Here is a 17,979-nt window from a genome sequence, read left to right as displayed (position 1 = left end):
ATGCAGCTCACACTGCTTTAAATTTACAGGTCTAAGGCACTGCCCTTTATGTATGATAAAGGACGTGTGTCTGAGCCTGTAGCTCTACCTGAAAGCTTCTTGTACGATCTGAACAAATTATTGTTTTGGAAGGGAATATTATTTATGGGTGGCAAGCAACAGTTCATGTGGAAAAACAAGAGGCTACTTCCCAGTTCAGAGAATGAAGGGCATTTCAGCACTGGCTGAGCCATTTACTGCTGTGTAACTCTGGCAGAAATACGGATGAGTCGTTGCACAGGTTGTTGCTAAAAGAAGGTTGATAGTTGGATCAGAGAAAACATTTCTGGAAGCTTGTTTCAAGATAATGTGACTTTTACTACTTCATAAGTAGCAATTACCAGTTTCTCATTAAAAGGAAAGCAAATGAGATCTTGGATTTTGGCTAGGTTGGAAATGTTAGCAGCACTTTATTCAATACTGCTGTATCCAGTAGTGCTGGCTTCTTATTACAGGTAGATTAGCTTGGAATAGCTGATGCAGCTACTGCCCCCTCTGCCTCCACCAGCCTTCTGCCATTCCTCTAGCAGATACTAACTATAGTGTCATGAATCAGAGTCTGGATCCAGAGCCACTTCATTCAATGCAAGTCATTCCTTCCTCTCCAGAGAAACCAAGCCGGTGTTTTGGGTTTCTGCACTGCCTCCCTAGGAAGGCTATGCAAAGATGCTTCCCTGCTTCCCTGGATCCTGTTGTTTATTAAACACAGTCCATCAAACCTCAGCACAGGCAGCTACAGAAATCAGCAGTTTTGGCAATGACTGTGGGGAAGTGGATGGCTAGGGACAACCCCACTTACAAACAGCCTTACGAACCCTAACATCACCAAGCTTTCTTCTGTGCCTAGCTCCATGCTGGCTGCACATCCGCCTGCTTGCTGTGGGAAAGCGGCATGGGGGAACAGCCAGCAAGCAAGCAAGCTGAGCAGCAACTGCTGAGCTCGCTCCCTACAGAGCTAGAAAGCAGCAAGGAGGGGCTGGCTGTTAATTCTTTGGTATTACCAGCTGCTGAACCAGCTGATGAGCTCATCACCCAGATAAAAGAAAACATGTGAAGACAGAAAAGAAAAAGTTTGCTCAGTCCTAATGGAGGCTTCTCTCAACAAGCAAAAGATGCCAGATTGACATCCTACTTGCAAAGTTATTTTGCTTTCAAATTTTGCCTGGACTGCTCTGAATATATACAGTTATTCTAAACTAAAGATGTTTGTTTTCTTTTACTTTACTGCAAATCATGATTTTACTTTAAATATAGAGATTAAAACAAAAAAACCCCCAGATTTTATTTCATTGAGTCTTTAAGGGGCTTTTTGCATATTAAAAATCAAAAATACAAAAAAAAGTGAATGTAACTAGTCACTTTGCCTCAACAGTTAAGGTGCTACCTAAGCATAGATAACTGCAGCAGTAATAAATTGTTTTGCAGTAGCAACCAGTGTTCAGTTAAGATTGTCCTAATGTAATTGAAAATACATAAACAAAAACTTTCATTATATTAACTGATTGCCATTTTGTGATCCCTTGTTATGACACCTGGTAAAACAGCCTGTCCTTTGGCAAAACTGTCCTTTGGCAGATGGTGTTAAAGGGTTACAGACTAACTTCAGTGTCACTTTGTTATGGTACTTCTAGTAGGTCGAGTTAGGATATAAAAACATAATTGTCAGAGAGTTTTAACATACACTGCTGATGTAAAATCTAAATGAAAGATATAATTTTCCATCAAACAGAAAACATCAACTGTAATGTTGAAAATATTTGTTTTATTGCAAGCTAAATGATCTAATGTGTGTATAAGCCAAGAAATTTTATAGCTGTTTCTATTCATGCAGTTCATAAATGCCCTGTTTATATGAGCAGATTATGGAGGTATTTATGTAAACGGGCATCAAAAGCATTAAAAAAAAACCACACTGGAAATCTGAAATGTTATATTGCAAATCTGTCTTGACTCTCTTTAAAAATAAAAAAGTTATATTTTGAAAACCAGAGAAAAACAGTAAACTGACTCAAAAGGATTAGCCACACACTGTAACACAAAGTAAAAAGTTACCCTATGTAAGCCAATCTGGCTATAAATAGCCAATAAATGTCTATTTATCTGCATGCCCTTAGCAAATGCAAAGTATTTTAAATTAACTAGGTTCCTTGTAACTGAAAGCCATGTTAACTCAAATTACCTGACATTTTATGCAGGCCAAATAAGGCACTCATGCTGAGTCTGAGATAAGAGCAAAGGTTCCTTAGAAGAGTCAGGTAATTATCCAACCTAATTTCATTCCTAAAATTAGATTCTCTGAATACTCCTTTTTGGGGTGCACAGATGACAATGTGTACACATTTTCAAGTGGGGTTTTTTTGTACCCTGTTTACTTCTGATCTTTAAGTCTTCATTCTTTACCCAGAATAATGAGGGGAAAAAAAAAAAAAAAAAAAAGGAGGGGTGGATGAAAGAATTTTCTTTTTCCAGTTTGCTTTCTCTTCCCAGCTGCATGTCATTACTATCTTCTACACCAGCAATGTTTTTGCTCCATTGCATCCCCAAAGGAAGACCTCAAGAGTCTTGGAGCTTCTCCTATGATTGGCTTGCTCCTCCTGAGAACCAGGATGTTACCTCTTTGGCAAAAGTAGTTTTAGCCGAGGTGAAGAAAAAAAATTACAGCCTATACAGTTCATCTAGTTCCACCCCCCTGCCATGGGCAAAGTCACCTTCCGCTAGACCAGGTTACCCAAAGCGCTATCCAGCTTGGCCTTGAACACTTCCAGGGATGAGGCATTCACAACATCTCTGGGCAACCTGTTCTGGTAAGTCACCACACTCATAGTAAAGAACTTCTTTATATCTAATCTAACTTTAGCCTCTTTCAGTGTAAAACTGTTAGTCCTTGTCCTATCACTACAGGAAAGTCTTGTAGTGATAAAAAGTCTTCTTTCATCTTTCTTTTAAGCCCCTTTTAAGTGCTGAAAGGTCACAATAAGGTCAGGGGAGCCTTCTCTTCTCCAGGCTAACCAACCCCAACTCTCTCAACATACCAAATGTGTAAGTTATGTTATTCAATGTGATTAGTTATTGCAAACAAACTTTTCCCAATTTATTGTTCAGGTTCTAAATTGCTCATATGGAGCCATGCTAAGACTATTCAGAAACTACTCAAAATGCAGTGTGTGAAAAAGACTGCATATTTCTTGCACCTCTCTATTCCCTGATACCCATTCCTTTTGTTTGTTTGTTTTAAATAGGTATCTGATGACAAAAGAGAAGAAGAGACTGTGTGATTTGAGTAACTACCCATGTTCCATATTCAGTTCACAAGTAAACCAAACAAGGTTTGAGTACAGGCTAAAAATTGCTCATCCGTTCTATTAGACAAACACTTATACCAAACATTTCAGTAAAAAAATGCATCAGTTCACAAAATATTTGCAAATAAGAAAAATGAGGTTGCTTTCATCAGATGCAATTATTCATAATGAATAATTTAATGTTATTTTTAGTACTCTGAAAGCAACAGTTCCATTTAAACACCAAAAACCTATTATGTGTTTTGATTACCACTGACAAAAAATCATCAACTGTCTATAAAAGTGCATCTTTCTTGTAGGAATCTTGGACCAACACCATTTTTTTACACTGAAGGGAGAGAAAAAAGAATAAAAAAATAAAATATGCTCTCTTCTCATAGTAAAACCAAAATAAATGTTAAAATTTAGAGATTGTTAAGAGATAAATTTGTCTCCAAGAAAGTGATAACCTCATATCCTGACATGGAGAGCCAGCTGGTTTTGAGACCATTTTTTTACTGACAGAGCAAAAAAAGACACGTGGAGCATCTGACAGTCAAAACTAGAATGTTATGCATAGCTCCCAGATAAAAACAGGAAGTATATATGAACTACAGTGAGGTAAGAAGCACAGCATCCAAACAAATGGTTTAAGCTTTCTATAATGACAATGAAAACTTGTCAATTCTCTTACTTTTCCTAGTGTAGAACTGTGTTTATTTTTATACAGTGTACACAACCTAATAATTTTTGGACATTTGCCCATGCCTCTGGCACAAAGGAAAATATGTATGCAACACCTATATGTTATATGCACAGGAAGATATGTTGGACATATTAAATAAAGCCTGAACTACTGCATCTGAGTATACGCAGCAAACTAATACAATTTACATGCAACAGATCTTTTGCCCATCAGCTGACCAATTGCACATCATTTGAATGATATTCCCAGCACATCTGACATGAAAAACATGAAATGCTTGATATGTATAGATAAGCACATAAGTAATTGTCCTTTAATATCAAAGGGAAGATACTATTTAGACAGGTCAATACAGCTGAGTCAGTAGTATCTGTAAAATAAAGTGTCTTAAAAGAAAAAGGAGAAGAAGCAATCAAAATCCAGTAATATTGAAATTCTGGTACTCATATAGTATGATAATGAGCACTTTACTAAATAGGTTTGATACGTTCTAAAGCTGTCTAGTGAAGTGAGCCACCCAACATGTGTTTTCCAATTATGTTAAAAATGGTTTACTGATTTTTTGAAAGTTCATGGCTGAGTTTATCATAGAGACTGTCTGGTTTCAACACCAAAAGTAACTCATTTGATCATAACATCTCTTAGTGCTTAGTTTTGACTGAAAACTAATCTTCCACATTCTCATGCTGCACAACACACAATGTGTGAACAACGTTTGTCACCATGTACTGAGCTTATTAAAACTGTAGTTTCAAGCATTACTATTATAAGCCCAGGTGCCCCCCAAAACTGCCTTGTCACTCCCCTCCTTAGCTGGACAGGGGAGAGAAAATATTACGAAAGCCTCATGAGTCAAGATAAGGACAGGGAGAGAGATCATTCACTAATTGCCATCAGAGACAAAATGGACTCAATTTGGGGAAATTAGTTTCATTTACTACCAATCAAATCAGAGTAGTAAAATGCGAAATAAAACCAAATCTTAAAAACACCTTCCTCCCTCCCCTCTCTTCTTCCTAGGCTTAACTGTACTCCCGAGTTCCCTGACTTGTTTTCAAGCTTTTTCTCTGAAATTATGCAGGTTAAAAGGGGTTTAGAAAGCAGAATTTCATAGCATCATCAACACAATGTAGCATTTCCCTTGTCTTGCCCTTTATGAAAATCAAGATTTTAAAAATGGTGGTAACACAGGGAAACTACAAGGAAATTTTTTTTGTAAAAAAATAAAAGAAGAAAGGATTTTTCAGACACTGTCTTTTTTTATTTCCTTTTTTTGTTTTTTGTTTGAGAAGGAAACAAAAATCCTTCTCTTGTTGGATTGAAGGCCTTGCAGAAGGTGACCCCGGGTGATAGTATGGGCTTACAAATCCTATTACAGTACAGTCAGTAAGAGCAGTGCAGTCGTTATTATAGAATGCATCTCTGTGTCATATCTTCAGTGTCATGTCTTCAGCATCATTTCTTCCCCCTCTAGACATAGCTAGCACCTGACACGAAAAACATATGTGCTTTCTTCTCACCTAGAACCACTTGTTATACTAGTTTAATGTTAGAACAATTTGTTCTGTTCAAATTCAATAGGATTCCTAAAATAGTGCACCTGATCCTCCTTTATTTCTTTGTGGTACCAGAAAGCTTTTGTGAGTACAAACAGAATGAAGAAGGTGGCCTCTGCCTCAAGAACCTTGCAGTGTGGAATGAAAGAAAGCAGATATATATATATTTAAGCGGACCAGAGGGCCAAGGAAGGAATGAGACAACACTGATGGTAGTGATGTAACCGATCACTAGTGGTGTCCTTCAGGGCTTGGTGTTAGGGTCAGTATTGTTTAATATCTTCATTAGTGATCTGGATGGGGGGATTGAGTGCACCCTCAGTAAATTTGTGGACGTCATCAAGTTGACTGAGTGTTGATCTGCTGGAGGGGTAGGAAGGCTCGGCAGAGGGACCTGGACAGGCTGGATCAATGGAATGTGGCCAATGGTATAAGATTCAACGAGGCAAAGTGCTGAGTCCTGCATTTGGGCCACAACAACCCCCTACAATGCTACAGGCTGGAGGAAAAGTGGCTGGAAAGCTGCTCAGCAGAAAAGGACCTGGGGCTGCTGATTGATGGCCGCTGAACATGAGCCAGCTTATGCCCAGGCAGCCAAGAAGGGCAACTGCATCCTGGCCTGTATCAGCAATAGTGTGGCCAGCAGGGCCAGGGCAGTGAGTGTCCCCCTGTACTGGGCACTTGTGAGGCTGCACCTTGAATCCTGTGTTCAGTTCTGGGCCACTCACTACAAGACAGACATTGAGCTGCTGGAGCTGATCCAGAAAAGGGTAACAAAACTGGTGAAGGTCTGAAGAACAAGTCTTATGAGGAATGGCTGAGGGAACTGGGGTTGTTTAGTCTGGAGAAGAGAAGGCTCGGGGAGACGTTATTGCTCTCTACAGCTACCTGAAAGGATGGAGGAGCTGGGGGTCGGTCTCTTCTCCCAAATAACAAGCCATAGGCAAGAGGTAACAGCCTCAAGCTGCACCAGGGGAGGTTTAGATTGGATATTAGGAAAAATTTCTTCACAGAGAAGGTAATCAGGTAGCAGAACAGGCTGCCCAGGGAAGTGGTGGAATCACCGTCCCTGGAAGCGTTCAATAAATGTGTAGGTGAAATCCTCAGTGTCATGGTTTAGTGGTGGTCTTAGCAGTGCTGGGGTAATGGTTGGGCTTGATGATCTTAAAGGTCTTTTCTAACCTAGTTGATGCTGTGAATCTATGATTCTATATAGCACACACAGAGCTCACCAGTGTAAACTGTTGAACGAAGATCATAATAGAAAGTTTATGGATAACATATCTGCCTTACAAGGGCCTCTCTACCAGTCAAGAGAACAGCTTGGAAACCCATGATATGAGAAGTTTGGAAAAATAGCACCAAAAGAGAAATTACAGGTAAGGATGGATAAAAATATTGGTCCTGCTTTGCTACTCAGTACCCAGTTTTCTGACCACAGGTTTCTCAGCATATGCAGACAGGACTGAAAATAGGCCCAGGCGGGAACAGAAAAATAAAGTAATCATTTTCTTGATTCAATTCATACTACAGTGGTTGTGACTTCTCCTCCCTTTTTGTTTTCCTGAGTTTAAACTCTACAAGCTTGGGCTGGAGGAAATAGGAGAAGAATGGTTTCTAGTGTTATTTCCTGGAGATAAAGCTCATGTATAAAATGTGAGAGATATAAAAATGGTGAACTTTAAAGGCTGACTGAGGATCTTGAGCACAGAGCAGGTTAGGTGTTTTGGACTGGGCCTCTGAGTTTCATATTAAATCATGTTTAAGGCACATTATTTAGGGCTGAATCAAAGCACAACACATTTCTATCTTCATAAGCATGCCATCAGTATTGAAATGAGAAGAGACTGAGCTGAAAGCAAGCCTTTTGAAATGGTACAGCTGACCACGGATTTTACGATACACTTTTGAGGAATCTGCAAGGCAGGAGGTACGCAAAAAGCCTTCCCCTGTCCTTGCTGAGCCCAACAGGATCTCGCCCTGAGCAGGATGGAGATCTTTCCTAGCCATTGTCACATCCCCTGCGCAAAGCAGGTTTCCATAAAGGCTTAATTGAACAGACGGTACCTCAGTTTCTTAAACAGAAGTCAGTGGAAGCTTCACATGGATTTTTGGTAATCAGGCCAAGGCACCCACAATGCAAACCCCAAATCAGAAACTTGATCAGAAGTGCAACTCCTTTCAGGCAGCAGAAAGGTACCCTTAGATACTGTCATCTCTAACAGTATATAAAGTGGCATGTATTTTCCACTGAAAATAAATGAAAGACTCAAAAATCCCTGCAATGTCTTTTCAAGCTTGAGGAGTCTTCACTATGCACTTTACTTTAGCATATCTCTCCCTTGAAGAACAGATGAAGTTATAAGACAATGACTTCATGCACTGTACATAGTTACATCCAATATCCCTCTAGGACTGTACACTATTTTCATCTTACTCTGCTTCCTCTATGTTTTCAAAACAACACAACAATATTCAGAGCCCCTATCTACATATTTCTTTCAGTCCATTTTTCATTAAGTAGGTCACAAACATGAAGAACCTTGATCAGTTCTCAAACAACAGGAATATTCCTAGCTAAAATTTTCCCACAAGATTACCATAACTGCATTGACATACCAGTAGGCTGTATAAATAAGTGAGCAAACTATTACTTTAACAGTCTGCCAAATCTGGTCCTGCTTTTGTTTTTTTATTAATCCAAAGTTTGCAAAGATGTAATATTACTGAAATAAACAACAGGTGGACAATTTAAACATGATTGTAAGTATGTCTATACTGCAGTAGATCTTCTTTTGTACACATTGGGAAAAGAATCAAGGTCCTGATATTTATTCATACAAACTGAGGGTTTAGGACAGAGGAATCATTGCAGCATAGAGCAGACATACAGCAGTCATCTTTAAGCTAGTTTGTTCAAAGAGTAGTAGCTCAATGCAAACTAACCTATTCTGTTTCTCAGACAGATTTTTCAGCTTGTACTTATCTACATTCTGTCATGTCTGTATCGATACAAATACTGGAGTTAAACAGTTCAAGGCTAGTGAATAAGTAATAAGGATAAGACTTTTCTGGTTTAAGGAAAATAGGACTGACTGCACTATAGTTGTAGAAACAGCATCATCTGTAGAAACAGAAACAGTGCAGTTGAGAGACTGCACTCTTCATCTAGACCCCCTCAGGATTGCTGGGGAAGAGGTTTCAAACTTAAACAGAGAATGAAAGATTGATTGATGTGCTCTGCATTCAGGATAAATCAGTATTTAAACCCACGTTCTGAAATAATTTTCTGCTTTGTATTTCCAGGATGGAACAAAGACCACCCTAATGAAATATAAGGTAACACAAAGTCAGGACATAACATCAGAGGCAAAATGTGAAGCAGGGAAAATTAAACAAGTCCATTAGTATTACACCACATGGAATAAACATCAACACAAGATTGCAAGAGAAAAAGATGCTCCTAATCATGAAATATAATCACTTCCCTAAGACGACAGTCTGCTTTTGTTTGCCGAAGTCATGTGGGATTCTCTCATATAAATGAGAACAAATGATTTGATAATGAGCATTTTGTCTCAGTTCCTAACGCATCTCAGGTGAGCCCTGCTTTTTCCAAACACATAATTTATCCCCACAAAGTTGCAGATATTCTGATTTGCTTGGGCGATGAGCATATCCTGGATGAATATATTCAGATGAAGACATTAGGGTAATACATCATAAGATTACCATTGGATTTAGTAGGATTTATTATCCAACACTGATCAGCAGATCAATGGGGAACATTGTATATTTTATTTGTATTCATTTTAAAGCTTGACAACAAAATGGAATATTTTTCATTAGGCAGGAAAAGTAAAGACTTGTATAAAATGAGCTGTAAATGCTGCTAACTTCACTTCGGGTGAAGTTTCTGGTTATTCCTGACTGTTACGAAAGTATATAAGAAGAGGCAAACTCTAAAGTGGTGTTACAGGAGCTCAAATTTAAGCATATGGATATAAAGTCGTAAAGGATGATGAACATAAGAATCCAGTATATTTGCAGTAAAAACAGACTGAGATAAATGTGAAAAAGAAAAGCTACTGTGATTTAAATATATCAGAACCCTTTTGTGTTTTGAAAGATTAATTTATGTTAAATGTCTTATGTTGGTCTGCAGGGATTATATGTCAAACTTGATAAAGTGGGTGTATTGATAATTTTAAACAAAGAGAATCCACATTCACAAGTTAAAATTCCTTCAGTACAGGTGGGAACAGGTGCCTTATTATCGAGAGAAAATTTGCTGACCTCCTTTTACTCTTGAAGTGAGATTCCAGATAAATTTGGTTAGGTTAGTTACGAAAGTTAATTTTAGAATGTAGACAATTTTCATAAGGGAAATAGTAATCAAAATAAAGCAGAACCAGAAATAAGATAAATAGTGTAAAAAAAGTAATAAAACCCTGGAACAATGAGGAAATAATTTCTCTTGAACCCAGGTGCCGGAGTACAGACACGTTTATCACACAGTGCTAGTCAGAAGACAGGCATGCATAATACTGCCTCTGTCTCCCTACTCTGCCAAATCCTACTACTATTTTGAACTAAAAGTTATTCTCTGTAACCAAAGGAACAGCAATAAAAAAGTGAATAGAAACACTGCTAGTTAGCAGGTGTCATGAAATACAGAATGCAGAACTAAAACAATTAAAGGAACTGAAACACTTCTACAGTCTGAGCTGTTTCTTACGTACAACCAATATTTGATAAAGTTCAGTCAGAATATAAAAACTTCTGAGTTTTCCCTAAATAGTAGATTGCAGTCACTGTTAGCTTTCACTTCTTAATTAGAGACAATGAGTATATAACTGATGAGGAAAGTACCCCGCCCCTCAAAAGAAAAGCCCAAACAAACCAACCCAAACCTATCTTCAGCTTTCACAGATACCTACTGCTTGCATCTGTTAGTGCACGCTTTTGAAGACCTTTCCAGAGTTCTATGTGCTGCCTTTCAAGTGACAGGCTTGTAAACCCCACATCTCTTGGTAATGCAATGTCGTAATTCAGTCAACCTCTGTGCTGTATTGTGGTAACGAAGAGCATTCATCAGTAAACACAATATCTTGGGCCCTTGCAGGCAATTCCCTCTGGGAGCCTGAGCACATAGCGTAGAAATCAACTTCAAAACAGAGCAGAGCTTTTGTGTCAAAGGCTACACAGTACTCACAGAAATGGATTCAAATCAACAGAAAGACATACTCTGCACATTCTATGAGAGCTACAGTTGACATCCACCTCACTCCAGTTTACCTCAGTAACGTGTGTTTAAAAATTATCCTACAGGCATGGACAAAGATGCAAAACACACAGTTAAGGGCAAAGTTTAACACCTGTCATTTTCATCCTAAAGAATTAATCCAAGATTCATTAATTCTAAAAGCAAAACTAGACTTTCAAAAATAGGAAATGTGAATGAAAACCTTCAGTTTTGTATATATTATTTGGCTGCACAGAGCTTTGCCTTTAAACTTGTGTCAGACATTTCACAACTCCATGATTTCTCCTATGCTACTTTTGGAAGCACTTACATTTTATGATTTCCTGGCCAAGAGATATGTTATCTTTTATTTGTTTTAGCAAATTTGTGATTTGCGTAGCATGTTGAAAGTACTGAACACACTGAAGCTCATGAAAAAGATTCTCTAACAGGTTATTATTTCTTTTGAGTTATGAAAAGAAACTTGGAGAATTTACCTTTTAGAACTCCATTAATACTCTGCTCTTAGTTCATTAGAAGCTGATAGAAATAAAGGGAAAATCTCATGTATAGATTTACTGCACAAAATGTAAAGATGGAAGGTTGAACAAGAAAATGAAGATCTGTCATTACTAGTATATCTTGTTCTCTATATGTTCATTTATCTTAACATAGGATAGTCTTCGTAAATATTCTTTCACATTTCTAATACTCTGAGAAACAAGCATGTATTTGTAAAGATCTTTCGTTTAAAAGGAATACATAAGCTCTATCAAATTGCATGATTGAATCCCACCTACCACAGCATGTGGTATAACACACAGAGGAGAGATGGGCCATGCAAAAGCCCATCAAAAAGTGCTAAAACAATAAGAAACGTTAATACTCTTCATACTTTCCTCAAAAAGGACCTGTAGTTTTCTCACTGTATAAAAGATACATCTTCTTGATATTCCTTTACAGTGAATTTGACTATGAAATAGATGCAAATGGTTACATTAAGTCCTTGTGAGAAATTATGAACTCAGAGAAGTTTATTGACATCAGGAATCGCTTCTCTGAACCATTTGCTTAAATGTTCTGTCAGACTGTCAGGCTTATCTCAAAATTCTTCACTCTTCTGGAAAAGGCCGTCTTGAAATTTTTCACTGAAATGCTATTTAATAAACATTGTTACTTTTGCTTAGATCACAACATTAAAAAAAAAATTATGAAAAGAAGTCCCATGGAAGATTTTTTTTTTTTTTTTTAATATTAGAACTTTATTTCAAAAGTCACTTTGGAGGGCATTCTTTTTATACTATATATTTATTTCTCAGACAGACTTAATGATCTCTCTGCTGGATTCTTACAAATATTTTGAAGGTATATGCCATCTGCTGATCAGTTCTGCTTCAAAAACCTTTTCTGTGGATCAGTGTATATCTCCTGTTTTTTATAGTGAATCAGTTTGCTTATAAAAAAGAAAAAAGCCAGTTAAACGTAAGGACAGAAGCCAATCCAACCACACATGTGCAAGCAAATCCTAACACTTCTCCTCCACTGCCTGTTGAGAATAGAGTAGGAATGTACTGTGGGATAAACAACTCTCATTGATTTGTTGTTACAGTCACAGTTTGATATCTAAACAAATAATTCTAAGAATAGAAATTATGAAGTCTGGGTTTATGTGAGCTTTGCTTGGATTATTTAATGTCTAATAAAGTGCAATTTCTTAGAGCATTTCTGCTCTAAGCTTTCCTGTGACTGGTGTGTTCTCTCCTGGGGAATCTTTCATTTCTAATAACATAATTCATCTCACTTGGTGGGGTTCCCAGTAGTGGGATGCCAATTTGGTTCTTCCTCCTGTTCTCAGTAGCCTGTTACCCTGCAGTTTGGAGGAACTCAATATTTCTTAGCCCTCTACACCTCTGCCCAGAAGTTTGGTTGAAAGTGGCTGGCAGGTTTGAGCGTTATTGGAGATAGAGAATGACAGATTGGTAGATATCAGGATAGATACAATGGCATCCCATAAACCTAATTTCCCTTGGAAGTCAAGCTAATAGGGAAGAAAATTCCGATCCACATTCACAGCAACATTTAATACACAGCTATTCTAACCCCTGCTATTGTGACTTTGCTCCTCAGGCCTATTTAACAGAAGCCATATCTCAAAGGAGCATTTTATATCCTAATTGATTGTGGAGACAGCAACAATAAGCTATTATCTAAGAATGCAAGTTCTCACCTGTAAAATACATTTTTTTTTTCCATAACGCCTAATTAACAATTAAATAGAAGCTTATCTATTAAGTTCTGGAGTTTAGGTTATTAATCTCGCCCCACTGTGTATTACATACAAATTTCATGAAAATAGTCAGTTCCTTTTAACACAACAGATTTATATTCCAGTTATGGATCTGAAGACTTTTCAGTACAAAAATCATATGTAATAGGCAAAGGTATTATATAGTTCAACTGATTAGATGTTCGCTTTGCAAATGACCATTTTCTTGTGACATTGCAGTCATTATCCCATCATATAGGAAATCACGTTTAACATATTTTCCCTGGGTGTTACTGATTCAATTCCATCTTGGTCGTAATAATAGAAAAATATTTTAAGAGTGTGTTACTTTGATTAAGCATTGATAGGATTTACACCCACTAGAGAAAGTTTCTACTTGATACTGTTGAAGCCAGACCTCATAAAAGATACAGGCACTTTGCTGTTAGAGCAGATGTTCATACTTCCCGAAGGTGTCTTCCAACCCTAACCTAGTATTCTATGATTCTATTTGACCCCATCTCTGGGCAGCAGGGATGTGTTAGGGAAGGACCATTCCATGTTAACTTTTAAGACCATTTCTGCTGGGGCTGAAGCACTTGGGTTTTCAGTCCTTCACTGAGAAGCAAAATCTCAGTGTCCAAGCACTCTAGCCAATACCTCATAAGGACAAGCCAAAGAAGCAGCATACTGCTAGCAAACAGCGAAAACAAAGAACAAGTGAAAAAATATCAGCAACCCAGCCCTTTCCAGAGATTACACTTCTAAATCAGGGCTATGGGTAAACACCTCCATCTGTTTAGCATCTGAATACTCCCCAGAGACTAGGCACCTAAAAATGTCTCTGAAAGAATTCAGCAGTTCAGTCTCTCTCATGCTTTTCCTTATAAAGTGTGGACTGAATAGGAGAGGATGGCGAAGGGTACCTGGATTGTCAGTATTCCTCCTGAAAACCTACATCTGAATTGTAGGTTTTTCTCTACCTGGGGAAATTAAACAATATCTTACATATCTTGGCAACATATTTGGACAAGGTTTAAGATGGAGCAAAAAGGAACATATTTTATTGGCAACCAGCACACTTGATTATGTTGGTTTAGTGTTACATGATTGTGTTCCAAAATGATAAAATATTGCAAGGTAATACATCCTTGCAAGACTGTAAAGTCTTTAATGGTTAATTTGTGTTCATTCAATGTTTAGGAATCTGTATTTAATAGCATATTAACTTTGTGTGAAGGAAATCCTGTGAATTCTAATAAGCAAGAGTATCACATCTAAAATCAGAAAATATTAGCATATGATCTGGAGACAGAAATTAATTTTGGAAGCTAAATCATTAAAAGTATGTTCCCTTTCTTTTAAGAATTGGTGAGTACTCTATGGCATACATAATTTTTTTCCTTCTCCCTCCTACATACATACAAATTACTTTTTCCCCCGAGGCTTCATTCTTATTGTGGAGAAGTAAAGATTCATGTGACAATTCACATTCATCATTTGATTTGGCAGAATTCCAAATGGTGGATTTTGATTTCTAGAGCTGAAGTAATTCAAGATTATTTAGATCCAAGGTTTTGAATTAATCTTTAGTTAGAAATGAGATCTAAGAACAAGATAATTTTCTCCTTCGCACAAGCTCTCTTCAGAGTAGCTTTTCCTTGTTGAAATTCAGCACTAATTGGCTTTGCATGTGCTTCTGAAACCTTCTTTCTCCACAGCTGTATTGTTAGAGCATTTTCATTAATTTGGAATAAGTGTTCCCTGCCTTTTCCTTGCCTGGTTGTGAGCTGTTGGTCTGATGCTCACAAAGTTCAGTTTGACAATACTGAATATGTCTTGGAATATAAACTGCATAAGGATCAGAAGATCACTTTTCTTCATTTCATGAAAAGAAGAAGACCTTTCTGATTCAAATTTTTAACTAGTCTTTATATTCTTTGCTGATACATGTTGTTTATTGAATAAACCAGCATGCAAATAACAATAAATAAAAAAAAGTATGAATGCTATAAAAACCTGGAGTAAAATAAAAAGCATGAAGACAGATGTCTAAGGCTCATTATATATAAACATTCTGGGACCTGATGAAATCCATCAGTGGGTCCTGAAGGGGCTGGCAAATGAAGTTGCTAAGCCACTGTCCATCATATTTGAAAAATCATGGCAGTCAGGTGAAGTTCCTGATGACTGGAAAAAGGGAAATATAACCCCCATTTTCGAGAAGGGGAAAATGAAAGAGTGGGGAAACTACAAACCAATCAGTTTCACGTCTGTGCCTGGCAGGAACATTGAGCAGATTCTCCTGGAAACCATGCTAGGCACATGAAAAACAACAAGGTGGTTGGTGACAGCCAACACGGTTTCATTAAGGGGAAATCCTGCCTGACCAATTTGGTGGCCTTCTATGATGGGGCTATGGAACTGATGGACAGGGGCAAAGCAGTTGACGTCATCTACCTGGACTTGTGCAAAGCATTTGACACTGTTCCGCACAACATCCTTGTCTCTACGCTAGAGAGACATCAATTTGATGGATGGACCACCTGGTGGATAAAGATGTGGCTGGATGGTTGCACACAAAGAGTTGTGGTCAACGGCTCAATGTCCAATTGGAGACAGGCAACAAGTGGTGTCCCTCAGGGGTCAATGTTGGGACCAATCTTTGTCAGTGACATGGACAGTGGGATTGAGTGCACCCTCAGCAAGTTTACCGATGACGCTAAGCTGTGTGGTTTGGTTGATATGCTGGAGCAAAGGGATGCCACCCAGAGGGACCTTGACATGCTTGAGAGGTAGCCAATGCCAACCTCCTGAAGTTTAACATAGTGAAATTCAAGGTCCTGCACCTGGGTCGGGGCAATCCCAGGCACAGCTACAGGTTGGGTGGAGAAATTATTCAAAGCAGCCCTGTGGAGAAGGACTTGGGGGTGTTGGTTGATGAGAAACTGAACATGAGCCAGCAGTGTGCGCTCACAGCCCAGAAAGCCAACCGTATCCTGGGCTGTATCAAAAGAAGTGTGACCAGCAGGTCAAAGGAGGTGATCCTGCCCCTCTGCTCTGCTCTTGTGAGACCCCACTTGGAGTACCGTGTACAGTTCTGGTTTCCTCAACATAAAAAGGGCATGGAGCTGTTGGAGCAAGTCCAGAGGAGGGCCATGAGGATGATAAGGGAGCTGGAGCACCTTCTGTATGAAGACAGGCTGAGAAAGTTGGGGCTGTTCAGCCCAGAGAAGAAAAGGCTGCGTGGAGACCTCATAAAAGCCTTCCAATATCTGAATGGGGCCTACGAGGGTGATGAAGAGGGACTCTTCATTAGGGACTCTAGAGATAGGACAAGGGGGAATGGGTTCACACATAAACAGGGGAAGTTCAGGTTAGATATAAGGAAGAAGTTCTTTACTGTGAGTGTACTGAGGCACTGGAACAAGTTGCCCAAAAAAGTGGTAAACACTCCATCCCTGGCAGCGTTCAAGGCCAGGTTGGACATGGTCTAGTATGAGGTGTCTCTGCCCATGGCAGAGGTATTGGAACTAGATGATCTTGAGGTCCTTTCCAACCCTAACCTTTTTATGATTCTATGATTCTATTTGTAGTTCTGTACTCTTAGAGCTATTGCTTCTCGGTTTTGTCTGTCAGCAATGCCCTTTCCATGGGCTTTTCTCACCTAAACTATAAGCTATTGTGGATACACTTTATTTGGGGAAAATGTAGTAAATAGTATTGCATGGCTTTCTGTAGCTGTTTTGCAAATATGTTTCATCTTGGTTTGCTTAATTTTTTTCCAGTTGTAGAACTTCTATTGCCGAGTAAGATACTTATTGCATAGATTTTCACGACAGTGATGCAATATAAAACCCCACCAATTAATTTCTCCTTGATCCAACCAAACTACTAAAGATTCCCGAGCAGCTTTGATAGGTTACACAAAATAACAAAATTTCATTAAGTATCCCTACCTGCCCTGGTTTATAGGGTAAAAACCATTTTGATATTATGCTGAGAAAAAGGTCCCAAAGAGCAGCAATGTCTCCTTTCAATGAAATCTCCTCTGTTCCACTTTATATTTATATTCTCTTTTTACCTGCCTAATTTCTACTAATTCTTTCCATAATCTCCATTTACATCACTTTCTTTTTTTTTTTTCCCTTTAAATCACCTACTAAACATTAATGACCTTAAATATTTCCAGATTCTTGTCCTTCTGAAAGGAGTTAGCCTGGCACACTTCACTCTTCACAAATTCTACTGTGAGAAGGGCCTCTGTGGACCAGCCTTTAACACCAGTTCCAAACAGCACAGCTACATCACAACCTGGTAAAATGTAAAAATATATAACTAGCCTCCTGCACTCTTGGGTACTTGGTTTCTTATACAATTCCCTCTATGCCGTTTTTTCAAAAAGTCAGGCAGCATATAGAACACAAAAAGAGTTTGCAAACTCATTTGTAACGTAATGAGTTTACATCAAAGACAACATGACTTGGTGTTTGGAGAGCTGTCTACTCCACAAATGTGCAGGAAGAGTGTGTGATACCACTTTTGCAGAATTTCAGTCAAGAGTAAGGGAAATTCTTCATGGCTTATCTTTATGGTACTTCTCAGTGCACCCACTAACTCGACGTAAAAGGCAGCAGGGAATGAGCTGAAGACAGCAATACTTGAGACAATTACACTAAAATTAGAAAATCAAGCTGATCAAGAGCAGCTTTAAATATTACTGGAAAAAGATACATCATTCTGGGTTTCTGAGCATCCCACTTCTGTGCCAGTATCAAGTGTATAAGAAAAGTTCTTTGTATACAGCTAAAAAAAAAAAAAAGAAAAAAAAAAAAATCATTCTGTGAAACTCTTCCCCACACCTTGAAACTTCAAACTGATAAACC

This window comes from Strigops habroptila, chromosome 4, assembly GCF_004027225.2.
Source record: "Strigops habroptila isolate Jane chromosome 4, bStrHab1.2.pri, whole genome shotgun sequence".
NCBI classification, from domain to species: domain Eukaryota; kingdom Metazoa; phylum Chordata; class Aves; order Psittaciformes; family Psittacidae; genus Strigops; species Strigops habroptila.
This window is presented reverse-complemented; position numbering follows the sequence as displayed.